A 13,897-nucleotide genomic window follows, 5' to 3' on the forward strand; every position below is an offset into this window, starting at 1 on the left:
CACTTTTTTCTTTGGAGGTTATGTGTGGGCTTCCGCTGCGCCAAGCGGGCTCAACCCGGAAACTCAACGTTCGGAGCCAAGCGGTCAAACATTCGAGTGGGCGGACGTCTACGGGTGGGTTGGGGTAGGTTCCGGCTTGACTGGTTGCTAAGCGACGGGGAGGCGGGAGAGCTCCTTGGATTCTAGGTACCAGCGGGAAGCTGGAATTACGTCACCCTCCCCTGCGCCCTTTCCAGCTCTGTGATTGGAGGAGACGCTAAAAGCCCTTCGCCTCCAGAGCCTTTTCCCGGCTGGAAGTTGGGGGGACGCGGGGAAGAGTGCAGCCCCCTGTAACTGATTAGTGTGCAGGAGGGGAGGAAGTGTGCGGGAGCTGGTTCTCTGAGGCAAGTCCAGGGAAACGGGGCCCCAGCACCTCCCTCAACTCCGGGGACAGGTAAGCAAGTGCGAGGACCCTCCTCGTGGGCTGCCTCGGATTCTGTATCAGCTTCTCCGTGGGGTTGGTCTTTTTCCTTCCCTTTTCTGTCTGGATGAGGTTGGCCCAGCCCAGAGATTTCAAGCTCCCTGAGGGCAAGGGAGCTCTTGGCGACTTGAATAAACACTGTTTGACGGACTGACTGATCTTGCTGCCTCCCCCAGAGCCCTGCGCATCCTCATTTCTCAGCCCTTCCTGGAGGCTGTGTCAAAATAGGAGAAATTTTTGAAACTATTCTCCCTAGCAATTATTCTTCCCACACACCCACCCGCCTCCACGTCCTCACGTGTGCCTCAATCCACTCTAGCTTCCACCATTGACTTTACCGTTCTCGTGAGCCTGTAGGATCACCACTGTCTATGACTCTAGGCTTCCCCCAAACCAGACTTGCCCATTCCAGTTCCCATCACCCTCTTCTCGAGAAGAAAAGGAGGTCTTTCTTGATTCCTTTCTTGACACTCCTCAGGAGAAGAGAAGGAGATCTTTCTCTACTTTTTAAATTCTCCCTAGGAGAACGAATCAAGAGGACCGACCGTCTCCTTTTCTTGAGAAGAGAATGGGAGGTAACCGTAAAAGTTACGAGTTAGTTGATCCAGGCAGTCCTAGCTAAACATAACCTGAAAAAATAGTTATTTAGAAGTGATGCCGTTCAAGGGGATAGCTACATTATGTGAACTTCTTTCAGGAGGGTCCTTGGAGAAGAATTGGAGTACTCTGAAATGCTACTCCATATATGGCAAAATTAAACAAAATGCTAACATCATCTAAAACATTTGTAAATCTTCTGATTTTCCAGTTTTAGCTGGAACAGAAACTAAAAGTGGTAAATGCTGATTTCTCTCCCTTTAATAGTGATTTTTGTACAGTATTGAAAAGGAACATTACTTCTTTTCTCACCTACTGCTAACGAAACGATTGAGTTTATTGTAATGAGAAATATTTATAAGTGATATTTAAACAAATATGGGATTTAAACTCATAAGTATCTGTACTTTTTTGAGCACTCAAAATATTTGCCTGGTATGTGATGTTTAGTATTCTGTTTCTCATTTTATATAATTTAAAAGTTTTTGCTCCATTGAGTGTTAACTTAGACAATGATTTAATCTTATTTTCCTTATTACTATTTAGGTTATTTGGTGACCTTTTACTTGACACACATTTCCACATTATGTTTTTGCATGCATATGATATTAATATGTAATGTTGAAAAGGTAATAGAAAATAATCAATTGAAACTTTCAGGGGCTTGTGAAGTTATATTTTAATGGTAAAATTTTTGGTCAACTTGGTTTTTTTCGTGAAGGCTTAAAAAGAAATGGTTGAAGGCAGAACTCCTCTCCATGTGGTTGTGACCTTCCCCTCTCATTTATCCACTTTATATCTCTCACTTATGTCACCTCTCTTATTCTCCTGCAGCCCCTCTTAGGAGTCATTATCTCTTTGTTGTTCATATTTGAACTTGATAAGGGTATATCACCCATTCCCCTCATTCCTCTACTTTCCCTTTCCCCATCTACTGGGTAGTGCCTTCAACTTTGCCTTCACTGCTGCAAGGCAATCTTTCTTCAATTCCTTAATTAACTCACTATCCCACAAAACAAAGCAGCTCTTCCAAATCTTTTCATCCCTTCTGAAACCTCCCTTGGATCACCCTCTTCCCACCCTTCCAACTAAGAACCTTGCTTCATATTTCACTGAAAATTTGAGGCCTTTCACAGAGAGATCCCTCTTCTCTCCAATCCTCATCTCACACCATCCAGGTGCTTTCTCCTCCCCACCTGTTTCACCTGGAGGTAGTTCTTCTCTTTGCCAATGCAGACTCCTCTACATGCCCACATGTGCAAGTGATCCCATTCTATCTTGTTTTCACCAACAGATTGCTCCTTCTATTATTCCCACTCTCTTACTCATTTTCAATCTCTCCTAGTCTATTGGCTACTTCTCTATTGCCTACTAGCATGCTCATGTCTCCCCCATCCTCAAAAAACACACCTGAAGCTTCCATCCCCACTAAATTATCCCTCATCTCTTCTTCCTTTTGTGAGTTAACTCTTTGAGAAGGCTATGTGCAATAGGTGTAGGTGTGTCTACTTCTTTTCCTCTCAACTCTCTATAGTCTGGTTTCCAACCTCATCATTCAACTGAAATTCCTCCCTCCAAAGTTACTAAAGATCTTCAAAAATGTTCATTCTTCTTGACTTTGTAGGCTTTGACAGTTGATCATCTCCTTGATACTCTCTTATGTCTAGGTTTTCATGATACTGCCCTATCCTGCTTCCTCTCCTATTTATCTTACTGCTTCTTTTCAGTTTCCTTCATCCAGGTTATGCTCGCCAACAATCAGTGTCCCACTGGGCTCTGTCCTTGGTCTTTTTTTCTACTCCCATACTCTATAAACTCCAGTGGCTCCCCATCACCTCTAAGATCAAATATAAAATCCTGTATTGGGCATGCAAAGCTCCTCATAACCTGCACCCTCCCCACCTTTCTAGTCTTTCTTATACCTTCCTCCCCTCCTTCTCCCACAACATTCTAAGATCCAGTTATTTTAGCCTCCTTGCTATTCTACAAACAAGACATTCCATCTCTAGACTCTGGGCATTTTCACTGACTGTTTTTCATTCCTTGAATACTCTCTCTTCTCTCTGCCTCCTGGCTTCCTTCAAGTCCCAACTAAAATCTCGTCTTCTAGGAGAAACCTTTCCTGATCTCCTTTGATGCTAGTGCCTTCCTTCTATTGATCATATCCAATTACTCCTGTATATATCTTGTTTAAAGATAGTTTTATGATCTCTCCCTTAGACTGTGAGTTTCTTGGGATCAGGGACTATCTTTTCCCTTTCTTCGTGTCCCTACACAGTGCTTGGCACATAGTAGGTGCTTGATAAATACTTATTGATTGACCACATCTTTCTACTATGGGATTCCAACAAAATACCTTGATTTACCTGTCAGGGTGTCCTAGTACTTAAAATACTTGAAGTACATGAAGTCCATAGTACTTCAGTTGTGCTCTTCTACCTTCATTTCATTTCTTTCTTTAAATTCCACTTATATCTTTATCATCTTATGTCTTTTTTATCTCTTGATCCTTTAGAAAAATTTTTAAACATGGAATAATTATTTTTTATTATTCTTTCCTTGGTAATTGTACTTATTTATCTTTCTTACGGCTCTGTTTTTGGGGTATTTGCAAGTTGAATATTGTGTTCATGTCTGGGCTTTTTTTTTCCAGGAATGCCTGGAATACCTCTCTGTTTTTTGAACAACCTGGTTCATCTGTTCAGCTTTGCAGGGTATAATTTTGGGTTGTAGCTTGAGCTTCTTTGCTTTTCAGGATATAATATTCCATTCACTTCTGCAGTTTTATGTGTATAAAATAATCTTGTGTTACTAAAATTTCCTTCCTTTTATAATTCAGGGTCTTTCTTGAATTTCAAGGTCTTTAAGAATTTATTGTTTGTTACTGGAATTGTTAAATTTAACCACTATGTGTCTTGAAAGTTGAAACTTAGTCCCATCCTCCCTTCCAGGCATCTGTGGATTCTTTTTATTGGCTTTGTTTTCTTGTGTTCTTTCTTGCATTATGATGTTCAAATTTTTTGATTTGTCATGTTCTTCTGGGAAACCTATGATCCTTGGGCTCTCTTTGTGCATCTTGTATTTGAAGCCAGTAGCACTGGCTTTTGTAGAGATCATGTATTCTTTTAACCTTATTGTATTTTGCTTCTTCTCTGCCAGATTTTCTTCTACTTCAGTATTTTTATGTCCAAATATGCTAACCTCTCACTTTTTCAAAGAAACTCTTTACAGTGGATTAATTTCCCACATTTTGTTAATTTAGTTTTTTTTGTATTTCTTCATTAGCAGCTATGAAATGTGACATATATTCTTTCCTAATTTATTTTCTTTCAGATTTCACTTATCTTTTGAACTATTTCGGAATTTCTTGTTGCTCTATGCTCTTTTGGGATTCCACAAGATTCTCTGTTTTATCAGGCGTTGTAATATTTGTTAGTAGAGTTTTGTTATCTCTTTGAAGGTTTGGCATTCATCCTTCCTTCTAGTTTTACAATCCTCAGTGCTGATTTATCCGCTTGTGTCCTGAGTTTTTATTGAGTTTTCTTTCTCTTGAAGTATTTTGTATTATAACTGTTATCCCTTATATTCCTCTGTTATTCACTTTCTGACTGCTTCTTTGCTGGTGGATGTACCCCTGGAGTTAGGCTACGTTGACTGTGCCCAAAGACGTATGCCTCATTCTGCACTTTGAGTCCATCACCTTTCTTTCAGGAGATGGAGGTAGCATTTGTTCTCTGAAATTGTGATTAGTCATTGCATTGACATTCAAAGTTGTTTTTCTACACAAATGGCACAAGCTGCAGGATCGAAAAAAGGACATTAGATTTATCAATGAGATCACCAGAGACCCTGGGGAGAACAGTTTTGGTAGAAAGTTGGGGTGGTGGTGGTGGTGGTGGTATGGGAGGCAGATTGCAGTTGTGGAGAATGGGTAGTAAGAAAGTGGAGACATCAAAAGTTATTGATACTTTTCTTTCTTTTTAAATGTTTTAATTGCTGCTCTTTTGTTTATATTCCTATCACTTCTCAGTGACTTCCTCCTCCACCCCAAATACAGTCTTCTGTTGAAACAAATGAAGACAGTCAAGCAAATCAAATCAACAAATTATCCCTGTCTGAAAATCTACACCTCGTCCTATACCTATAGTGTACCCCTCTTCACAAAACAGCAGAAAGCATGATCTACCATTAGTCCTCTGAATCAACACTTTTCCATGAGATTCAATAGTGAAGTATATGAGAAAAATGGGAAGGGAGCTGAATTGAGTAGAAGGTTCATGAGAAGGCTTTTTTTTTTATGTACAAATTAGGAGACATGAGAATGGGTGTGAGCAAATAGGAAGGAGCAGGTGGAAAGAAACTGATTTAGTATACTTGAGAGAGGAGATGACTGCTAGAGTAAGATTCAAGAAGGGAGGGAAAGAATTTGTAGTCAGAGAGGTTATCCTCAGTAAGGAACAGGAATATTTGGTCTTTGGCCAAAAAGGAAGGAAGAGACAGTAGGTGGGAGTGCTGAGAAATTTGAGGATTGTAGATGATGGAGTTCACTTCAAATGACCTCAGTATCAGTCATATCATTTGTTATAAGTGCAGGGTGGAGAGTAGGGTGTGGGTCTAGAGGAAAGAAAAGATTTTGAATATTCATTATAGAAAATGAAGAGGGAAAATCGAAGATTCTCTAGTTGGAAGGGATCCCAGTGGGATCATCCAGTCTGAACCATCCCAAACAGGGGTCTCCTCTTCAGCATCCTTACAAGTGGTTGTTCAGTGTTTTCATGAAGACCTTCCATGAGAGGTAACCCACTCCTTTCTGAAGCAGTCCATTTCATTCTGGGAGATTGTTTTCTTATATTAAGCCTAAATCTGGTTCCCTACACTTCCGTCCATGGCACCTCGTTCTGTCCTCTAGAGCCAAACAGAAAAGTTTTAAGTTCTCTTCCACATGACATTACTTCAGATACTTAAAGGCAGCTATCAAGTAGCCCCCCAGGACGACTTTTCTCTATGTTAAACACCCCTGATTCCTTCACCTAATCTCCAGTTTTCCCCATCATCCTGGACACCCAGGTAGAATAAAAGGATTATTGAGCAGCACCAAGGGCCCAGCTGATTTTACTAATGTGAAACTGTTTTGGATGGGCATGACTTAGGCCTGTCCCTTGTTCATTTACTTTATTTATATCTCTCGATAGGATGAAATGAGAGACACTTATAGGTCATTCAGCAGTTAGCAAAAGGAAATTTTCTTAGCCATTGCATAGAAAGGATATTTAGTAAGGTTACTGTAGCACTTAGTTGGGTAGACTCAGGCCACGTTCACCTCCATATGGGAATCTGGTTGGTTAGAATGACAGGATATGGTAACTTACTTGGCCTTGGGACATCTGCTAAGTCACATGGGTGGGTATTTCTATGCCTTTAGGTGACCAGGAAACCATGTCAGTATATCCAGAGACCACTAGGAAATGTGAGGGAGGCACAGCTTCAGGCTTAGCCCCCTGAGTCAATGAAATCCAGGGGATAGTTTTGTCTTACCTTTCAGGGCAGAATTAGCCCAATCCATGTAGGGAAAAGGGGGAACCCTGGGAGATAGTGGTGCTATCACAGAAGCCTTTAAAATTCCTGGTGTAGAGTCATGGAACAAATACTCCAATCTCTGAAGAATCATTATTGGCCCAAAAAGTAATAGAGAGACACATTGTGAATATTAATAGGGTATATCATATTACTAAAAATCACGAATAAGTAGTGTAAAAGTCATTATCAAAGAAATTTTATTGTGAAGGGCAATGAGCTATTCATGTATTGGGGCAGCCCAAGTACTGCATTGTTACCTGTGAAATTTTTTTTAAAACCTAGAGGAAGGTCTTTAGCGTATTGGGCAGATTCTCTTGAGAAGATTTAAAGAAAGGCATGGACAAAAGTTGAATAAGTTGAACAGCTGTGAACTGATTACAGTCTGTCCCAGTGAAGAGAGTACCCATACTGGTGAGATTAGATCTATTAAAATCTATTGACTTAAAGACCTGGATAAGTAAATTTCAAAACAACAACAAACTTTGAAATATACTCTCAAATAAAGTACTTCTGTTTTCAAATGTATTGTTCCCTTTATAATTTATTGTTCCTCCTAAATCTTTATGAAGAAAGAAATAATGATAATCCTATATTTTAAAGCATTTTATGTTTTTCCTTATTAAGCTCAAACACTAGATAAAAGTTAAGACCTGATATTCATACAAAGAATGGAAAGATCATAAGGTTACTAGACCAGTCAAAATTTAATTAATTGGGAAGATCCCTTGGTCAATCAGGAGGAAAAAAGGGTGAATGGATTATTTAAAGACTCCTTTGAGGAGAATATGTAGTTGTTATGTATTTAGAATAAAGGGATTGTAGAGATCATCTAGTCCAGCCTCTTCCCTTTACAGACAAGGGAACTTGAGGCCCAGACAAGTGAAGTATTGGCAAAGTAGGGATTTTAGTCCAGGTCTTCTGACTCCAAACCCTATGCTTTTTAGGTTGAAACAGGGTTTTCCCAAACACAGAGCAACTAACCTCTTCAAACAGATTAGATACTTTCAAAGAAAAAAAATAAATAGGTACTTTAGCAAAGGTGATCAATAGACTTTAGATTTCCCCTTAAAGAGGAAGTTGCCCTAGACTTTGGCAAAGATTCATCCAATAGTAGAAACAAATGGTAAACTACCAGTCAGTTCCCTATCTTGGGCCTCTTTATTATGTATGTAAATTTGCATTTCCAATGATTACTGTATCATTCTATTTAACTTTATTCAGCAAACATTAAGCACCTACTATAGGCTAGGACTTGCTGCAGAGACAAAGAAATGAATCATGTTGTCCTCAAAGTAGGTTACATTTTGCATGGGATACAACATGGGCACAGAGAAGTAAATGCAAGGGAATTTGAGGTGAGAGGGCAGAATTTGGTATGGTAAGGAAGACTGAACTTGGTACTGAACTCTTTGAGAAAGGAGGGAAAGTGGTCTGGATCCTGGTAGATTATACCAACAGGGATTTGGACAGAGATAGTGAACTTCAAATGAGGAGATATGGTTGTGTGATGGCACTACTTTTTTTCCTGATGCAGTCAGTATAATTGGAGAGTATAAGAAAACGTATTCCTTGTACTGGTTTTAGAGAGAATCAGGTTTTCATGAGTGTCAGAAGAGTGTGAAGGGAAAAAATCTGGGATAAAGGGTAGTTTGTTAATAAAAGAATGGGGTTTCTAGAGGGTACAATGGAAGGGTAGAGCAGAAGAGCATAGGAATTGGACAAGTAGGAGTGAACTGTATAGGCCTTTAAGATAACAGGAAGGAGTAACATGTTTTTGCCTTGCTTTTGAATCACAGGGTATATGGGAGAAGGAAAGGGTGAGGTAAATAGGGAAAGGTAAATACCATTTATTTGGGCCTCATCCTCCAGGGTCATTTGTTGGCACCATCCAGTGTCTGTACTGGGTTAGCAGAGTCAGCTTGTTTTCTTGCTCAACACCAGATTCCTGGGGATATAAGCAACAGAGGAGGTCAGGATGGACACTTGGGTCAGTAAGTTACCTAGTGATCTGGTCCTCAAGTTCCTGACTCAATTCTAATCCCTTTGCCTTTTCTCAAGATGGCTGGGCGTTAACACACACCCCGAAGGTATTTCAAAAGCCTCCTCCTGGTTGATCCCTGAGAAATAAACGCTTGGTTTCTGGGTGCTCAGTAATTAAGGAGGACTGAGATGTTTTTTTTCAGATTGCAGAACAGAATAGATAGATATTTCACAGGTGGCAGGAGATTTTGGGGGCAAGGAAGTTTCTAAATTCAGTCTCTAAATGGAGCCTAGGGCTGAGTTCCCACTTTTCCAGGCCCAATGATAGCAAAAAACGAATGGGTACTTACCAGGATTAGTGTTCTTTCTTCCTTCTTCAACTAGACTCAGCCTGTAAAATCAAGAGCTGGCTCAGAAGTTTTTAATAGAACCCACAAGTTACACTATACTCTGTTTGACACCCATTACCTCAAATGGATATAAGCTCAAAGGTACATAAAATCGTGGAAAACCTTGAAGTGCTATATGCATACCCATTTTACGTGCCTATCATTGACTTAAAGGCGATTCATCTTCATATAGTAAATAATAATTAGATGTGAGTTACTTATTAGTAACCTTTTCTAGTGCTTATGTGTACTTTAGTTTGTATAGGCAATTTCTACTCTTAGGTACAATATATTCCTAGAGATTGTAGTGTAAGGTTTACTGCTGAAAAAAAAAACATTCTCGATATTCTCTCTCTCTCCATATACATGTGTGTATGTATCTACATATATGTAATATATATGTACACACACTTATCTATATACTGTGAACCTCAATTTATTCTAAGAAAGAGACAAACAAAATTAGAGTGTGTGTGTCCATGGTTTAATTTCTCTCAAGCTGGCTTGACCTGCATTGCATGAGAGTTCAGTCCAAAACTGGGCCCCCTTAAGGGGGCCAGTTCAGAACTGGCTTGATTTGGAATTTGGGGGTACAGGGTAATATACCTTTTGGAATTTGGGGCTCATATCAACCCACCATCATTCCAGTAGACCACTCCCAGCCTCTGGCTATCTGGGTAGTAGTTATCTGTCTCCACCTAAGCCTGAGTAAGATAAAATCAATTTAGATTTGGGTAGGTTTGACCAGGATAAGAAGATCCAATGTCCTTCTGAAGCTTTGAAGCAGAAGCCTGGGGGGGTGGAGCTCTTAGTCTCCAAGACACAGATTACCAAATAAATCATTTTTCACAATATGTACATACATACATACATACATACACACATACATATATACCCTGTTGTCTTTGTTCACAGCACAAAACATTGAATGTACCGGCTGCGCCGACCTTATGCCGGCCGCGCCGAACACTCCTATAAGGAGCAGGCTGCCAGAGTCATACTCACTCATCAGTCTTCAGTCCTCAACCGGATAAACACACAGAGACGAGCCATCGGGAGGCGCCAACACCAGAGCTTTATTCAGAGGCCATCACAGCAAGGCCAAGCAGCAGGAGCAGAGAGAGCGTGTGATCTGACCACGCTCGTTCCTTAGTACCTACTCAGCCCCTCCTCCCCAGCCCGCTTACTAGCCAATGATTGTAGGGTCAGATACCGGAAGGGGCTGTCTGAGTTTAGCACACCAAGGGAGAGGGAGTGACGTAGGAAGCCAGGATTGGATATAGGAAGGAAGCATCTGGGATTAGTGCATAGACAGAGTACGTGACCTAGGAAGTCAGGAAGGACACAGGAAGGAGGCGTCTGGGGTTGACGTTGCATATAGGGAGGGGACTAAGCAAAGGGAACTCAGTCCTCTGCGGTCCCACTCCCACGTGGCACCGCCCCTTGCCTCAGGAGCACAAGCTCCGGCTACTTCCTTGCACCCAGCTTATCTCACATAGCACTGCCCACTGCCTCAGGGCTTCTCCGTACCCAGCCCATCCCAGTCCACCACGACTCCGCCTACCACAGCCCCTGCCTCGACTTCCAAAATACCCAGATCTTACCCTAATCTTGCCACAGCGCCCACCTGGTAGTTGCCAACATCAGACAGTCCCTCACAATTGAATAACCCCATAAGAAGTGACAGGCAGCACAGTGATGTCTGGGTCATGGTTTGTTCTAAATGACCCAAAATGCATGGATTGAATATGTCTGGATTGAATAAATGCATTCAATTTTGGCTTAGGCACAGAGTTTTTCTTTATTTGGCCAACTGCAATATTAGCTTTAAAGTTCTAATACTTAACAGAAGAAACTAGGAATCTGAGAGAACACTACCATGACAGGAATAGAAATCATTCACTCTGAGAATCCTATCTGTATTATTTTAAAGTCATTTGCTAAGCCAATAGAACATATCTTTATCTAATCTCTTCTTATGAATTCCTTTTTCAGTGCTTTAAGATATTCATAGTGTTATCACTTTCCTAATGTAGGTCAAATTGCTTTACTTATCATTCTCAGTATAATCTTTCATTTCAGATGAAGAAAGAATGAGTTTCTATCTTTGGCCAGTGTTATTTGTTTCATTGGATTTCACCTTGTTCAAGTGGATGTCATTTTGTAATGTAGTTTATAATCTAACATGAAAATACAATTATAATGAAGTCAGTAAAGCACAGATGTCTCTGAGCATGCTGCTCAGTTTCTAACCCAATAGAAACTTTCCTAAAAACCTGCACGGAAAAGTTTTAATTAAAAGAAAAACACAATAAAAGGTTTAATGATATGGAGAATTGGATTATTGCAAGTGTTACATGAAGAACTTTAAATTTAGTTGTTCTGTACTTTAAGAAAACACTCATGGATGTTTTTTCCCTAGAAGCATATCAATTTTAAAAAAAAGTTGCTGATCAAATTAAAGACAGACTCAATAATATACTGTAATGTTCTATAATCCTTTGAGCTTTAAAATGCCCAGGGTGTCATTAGCTAACATTCTGCTCCAGGTATTTGAAACTTAATGCTTCTTTAATATTCTCTGTTGGAAATTGTTAGAAAGGCATTTCAAATATTTTCTGCAATTTGAGTTAAAGATTACCTAAATAGTGCTGAGCCAGGCAGAATTTTTGAAGTATATCTCCAAAGATGTCATAATGGTTTAATGTCCTGTTGATTTTTGCTTAAGCAAAAAATAATTTTTGCAGTGAATTCAGGTACCACCTGGGGATTCAAGCTCAATAGTGAAGTTGCAGTGACACATTTTGCTATATTCTATTAGCTCTTGCCAGGAGTAGAAATATCAGTATAACCAGCTACCTTCCTATATTATACAGGCCCACTTAATAAAAATCATTTTACCCAAAGAATGAAATATATATTACCTAAGAGGGATATCATAAATCTATGCTAATATGTCATCTACTATAATGATTACTGCTATCCGTTGTCACTTAGGAGAGATTAGAATCGACCCTATGAGAATGATACAACACAGATAACTTTGGATTATGGGGCAGAGTAAAGGGGTAGGGGTAAGAGGAAAATAAGGGAAATGTTTGGGACATGAATCTGCCCTACTTAAGCATGGTGTTGCAGTGGGATTAACCTAGGAGGCAAGGATAGAAATAGGATTTCAACACAGGGTAAATGAGAAAGGGAAATTCTGTGGGCAAAGCTCATGGACAGCTGACTGAGTCAAGGGTTATGGGGATTGAGAAGAAAGTAGTTTTAATCTGAAGTCAAAAGGGGTAGCCCTTGAAGTACATAGAAACCAGAATCCTGTTTCTTCGAAGACATAGGGAACTAAGAGCTTTACTTGGGTGTAGGGATGGAAGTGAGTTGAACTAGAAGATAAATTATTACCCCCTTCCCTACCCCCTCAGAAATGCCACTCCCCAAAAGGGAAGGAAATAAGAATTAAGTGCTTACTTTGTGCCAGGCATTGTGCAAAGTACTGTACTAATATTATCTCATTTGGTCCTCACAACTCTGGGAGGTAAGCTCCTGTTATTACCCCTCTTTTACAGTTGAAGTAACTTAGACAAGCAGAAGTGACTTGCCAAGATTACATAGCTAGTAAGAGTTTGAGGCTGAATTTGAACTCAGGTCTTCTGCACTTCCAGGCTCAGTGTTCTATCAACTGTACCACCTACCTGCTTCAAAGCTGGGGGTTTGAAGGTGTATTGTATAACAACAGATCTGGTTGGGGGAGGGATACTTCCAAAGAATATAAAGTACATGAATCTCTTTTTGAAGGAAACATCCATTTCTTTTCTTTTTGTCTTGTTTTGTTTTTAATACCCTGGACAGTGACAGAAAATTGCCCAGAAAAAGTAGTAATGGGAACCTAGCCAGAGGGGCCTTTAGTTTGCTAGTGTGAACCCCAAAAAATCCACAAACCCCAATTTTGAAAGTTAGCTCTAAGAAAGAGACAAATGAAATTGGGGGTGTGTCCACAGTTTAATTTCTTCAGTCCAAAACTGGGCCCCACCTAAGGGAGTCAGTTCAGAACTGGCACAATTTGGGGATTTTGGGGTACAGCCTTATGTGCCCCTCGAAGAGGAGGTGTTCCCAAGGCTTGCCAATCAACTCTGGGAGGTGGGTCATATTAAAATGAGGGTTTTTCCGGTTACTCAGTCCTGGTCAAAGAGACTGAAGAAGGACTGAACTTTGAAAGAAAGGGGATGGGGAAGCTCTGAGTTTCCATGATAATGATTACTAAGAAAAATAATTTTTCACACTGGCTACCATGGGAATAGCCCATTTTAGGTCTTGGGTAGCATAGGAATAATTCAAGTAAAAAACCTTTTATTAAGCACCTATTATATAATAGACACTGGGCTAAAACTCTAGGGATACAAAGAAAGGCAAAACAAAACAAAAACCATTGCCTGCCCTCAAAGAGCTTACAGTCTAATGGAGGAGACAACATGCAAACAACTATGTACAAAACAAGATATATACGGAATAAATTGGAGTTAATATCAGACGAAAGACACTGATATGGAGGAGGACTAGGAGAGATTTATTGCAGAAGTATGGTGTAGTAAATAATACAAATCTTGTTCTCATTTTTTTTTTTTTTGGCTAGGCAATGGGGTTAAGTGACTTGCCCAGGGTCACACATCTAGTAAGTGTTATGTGTCTGAGGTCACATTTGAACTCAGGTCCTCCTGAATCCAGGGCCAGCACGCTATCCACTGCGCTACCTAGCTGCCCTTTCTTGTTCTCATTTTAACAGATGAAGACCTTGATTCTGAAGTAAACTGACTTGACCAAGTTCATACCTAAATTAGGTATCACAGCTGAGACTTAAATTAGAATTTTTGAGTCCAAACCTAGTGTTTTTGCA

The 13,897-nt window shown here is 40.1% G+C and overlaps 1 protein-coding gene across 1 annotated transcript in view; it reads left to right on the plus strand.

Moving 5' to 3' along the window:
* Positions 1-50: 50 nt before the first annotated feature.
* The window catches only part of WDPCP (WD repeat containing planar cell polarity effector), a 361,203-nt gene continuing 347,356 nt past the window's right edge, over positions 51-13,897 (plus strand). Inside the window, exon 1 of the mRNA XM_027865293.1 lies at positions 51-433. The gene's annotated coding sequence lies outside the window, so the exon portion shown is untranslated. The remainder of the gene's footprint in view (positions 434-13,897) is intronic.

This window comes from Vombatus ursinus, unplaced genomic scaffold (genome assembly GCF_900497805.2).
Source record: "Vombatus ursinus unplaced genomic scaffold, bare-nosed wombat genome assembly UNPS02014778.1, whole genome shotgun sequence".
Taxonomy (NCBI): domain Eukaryota; kingdom Metazoa; phylum Chordata; class Mammalia; order Diprotodontia; family Vombatidae; genus Vombatus; species Vombatus ursinus.